We start from the raw sequence: 2,875 nt of genomic DNA, 5'->3' as shown, positions 1-2,875 counted from the left end.
CGTGTGGAAATTAACCACGCCCGTGTGTGGTTTCACAAGGTCACCCACAGGGGCAAGTCCACGCCCCTGTGTGCTCTCGGGATAATCCGCCGAACTCTGCAAGAATTCACACACCCGTGCGGAAATTACCCACGGACGTGTCACAGTCGCATGGTTGGTCACAAGGGTAGCCGCACGGCACTGTGCCTTCTCTGAATGAGCTCACAATACAAATCCACGGGCGTGCGGAAATTTGACACACCCGTGTGTCTTCACTGGATGCCTTAGAAAAACCTGCAAGCTCTGCAGAAAATTTCCGAACATGTTCATACACTCAGAGCCTGCCTAGTATGCAAGTTTTACCTGCGAAAAATATGGAATAAATCTCAAACGACATAACTTCACCAATTCCACATGAAAACACACGATGAAAATTCAAAGCCCACAAGAAAATATCAACATAAACATCTAAAAATCAAGACACCAACACTTCACAATTTATTCATGCAAAACACTACATTATTCAACTAAGAAAAACAGTAAACACTTGGGTTGCCTCCAAAGAAGCGCTTGTTTAACGTCACTAAGCTTGACATACCTTGTCTTACCTCATGAGGGTTCATAGATGAAGTTTGGTCTCTTATCCATGACTTGAAAGCATGATGAGCACAATCTCTTGAAAGTAGAAGGTGTATTATCGGGCTTGGGACCACCTAGCAATGGTTCATCCAACTCCTTCCATTCATGGATGTCTCCAATAGCCTTGGAGTGTTTCCGGTGGCGTCTCCTAGCCCTCTTCATTTTTCGAAGCACCTTCTTCAAGAACCCCGGGGTAGACGGGACGTCTTCCGTCGATCCAAGCATCATTACATCTCCATGTCCCTCCTCTTGGTCAAACAAACCTTCATACAGATCCGGATTGAACATTTCATACATGTATTCATCAACAATTTCATCAGTAGTGTCTAGAAAGTATAAAGTATCATCGAAATCAAGAGAATGCTGCATGGCTTCAGCAAGGCGGTATGTGAGCTTGTCATCTCCAACTCTCAATGTGAACTCTCCGCCGTCCATGTCAATCAATGCTTTGGAAGTCCGCAAGAACGGTCTCCCAAGTATCAAGTGTACATCCGCATCCTCATCGACATCTAACACTATAAAGTCAATCGGAAAAATGTACTTGTCCACCTTGACAAGCATATTTTCAATGATGCCTCACGGATGTCGCACTGTTAGGTCCGCTTGTTGCAAAGTCATCCGAGTAGGCCTAGGCTCGCCCAAACCTAGCTTTTGAAAGAAAGTGTATGGAATGACATTGATACTAGCCCCTGAGTCCGCCAATACCATTTCCTCACCTAAATTACCAATATTACATGGAATGATGAAGCTTCCTGGGTCTTTCCTCTTGTTCGGGATGTACTTTTGCAATACTGCCGAGCATGAAGCATCTAAAATCACTGAAGCACTTTCCTCCAACTTCCTATTGTTAGTTAACAAGTCTTTTAAGAACTTCGCATACTTAGGCATTTGGGCCAATGCCTCAACAAAAGGAATATTTATGTGGAGTTGCTTGAACAAACTCAAGAACTTCTTGTACTGTTCATCTCCTTGGTTATTTTTCAATCTAGAGGGATAAGGGATTCTTGGCTTGAAAGGTGGGGGTGCCACCTCTTTCTCTTTACTTGTCCCCTCTTCTACCACTATAACCTCGGGTGCGTGTTCTTTTGGTTTCTCACTCGGAAGCCTACCTTCAACCTCACGACCACTTCTGAAAGTGATCGCTTTCACTTGCTCTCTAGGGTTTGTCTCTGTATTGCTTGGCAATCTTCCATGTGGCCTTTTCAGAGAGAGGCTTCACAATTTGCCCCACCTGATTTTCAAGGTTATACAAAGAGGCGGTGTGGTTGCGAAGTGTAGCCTTGACTGATTCAAACCTTGTATTTGCAGATTGCACAAATCTAGCCAAGTGCTTCTTTAAGTCAGTCATTCAGGTTTCCAAACCTGAGACTCTGTTTTCCACCTGAGGGGCTTGCTGTTGTTGTTGGAAACCCGATGGCCCCATGGCCTTTTGTGGACCCCGATTACTCCATGAGAAATTGGAATGATTCTTCCATCCTGAATTGTAGGTATTGCTATATGGGTTTCCTTGAGGTCTCATGCCATTACCTACAAAGTCAATGTTCTCCACCGAAGAACCATCACCAATAGAAATTGTGTAATCGGAGGAAGCATGTCCTACACCACACCCGTTGCAATTAGTCATGGCTGCCACACTATTTGAAGTTAGAACATTTAACTTCTTACTCAAACTCTCCACTTGAACCGCCAATGAAGTTACCGCATCTATTTTATAGAGACTGGCCTCTTTCTTCTTCTTCCTAGCATTCCATTGGTAGTTGTTTAACCCCATTTCTTCAATTAACTGACGGGCTTCATCGTGGGTCTTGCTACCTAAGGTACCTCCTGCTGCCGCATCCAAGAGTTGCCTTGTACTCGGGTTCAAACCATTATAAAAAGTCTGAACAATTATCCACTCCGGGAATCCGTGTTGCGGGAACTTTCTCAGGAGCTCCTTGAATCTTTCCCATGTCTCGAATAGAAACTCCAATTCCAACTGAATAAAGGATGAGATCTCATTCCTAAGCTTTGTAGATTTTCCGGGAGGAAAATAACAGGCAAGAAAAGCTTGTACCATCTCCTCCCATGTGGTGATCGATGCTCTAGGTAATGAGTGTAGCCACTGCTTCACCCTCCCCTTTAAGGAAAATGGGAAGGCTCTCAACTTGATGGCATCATCCGTCACTCTGTTTATCTTCAGCATATCACACACCTAGAGAAAACTCTCTATATGACTGTTTGGATACTCATCGGCCAAACCGTTGAACTATGCGGATTG

The 2,875-nt window shown here is 44.3% G+C and overlaps 1 non-coding gene across 1 annotated transcript; it reads left to right on the top strand.

Moving 5' to 3' along the window:
* Positions 1-2,519: 2,519 nt before the first annotated feature.
* LOC120269615 lies at positions 2,520-2,626 on the top strand. The gene has a single exon (XR_005539261.1). It is a non-coding gene; the product is annotated as a small nucleolar RNA R71 (small nucleolar RNA).
* The last annotated feature ends 249 nt before the right edge of the window (positions 2,627-2,875 follow it).

The sequence above is a fragment of the Dioscorea cayenensis genome, chromosome 9 (genome assembly GCF_009730915.1).
Source record: "Dioscorea cayenensis subsp. rotundata cultivar TDr96_F1 chromosome 9, TDr96_F1_v2_PseudoChromosome.rev07_lg8_w22 25.fasta, whole genome shotgun sequence".
Classification (NCBI taxonomy): domain Eukaryota; kingdom Viridiplantae; phylum Streptophyta; class Magnoliopsida; order Dioscoreales; family Dioscoreaceae; genus Dioscorea; species Dioscorea cayenensis.
The sequence above is the reverse complement of the archived record's forward strand: the minus strand, read 5'-3'. Positions and strand labels throughout refer to the sequence as shown.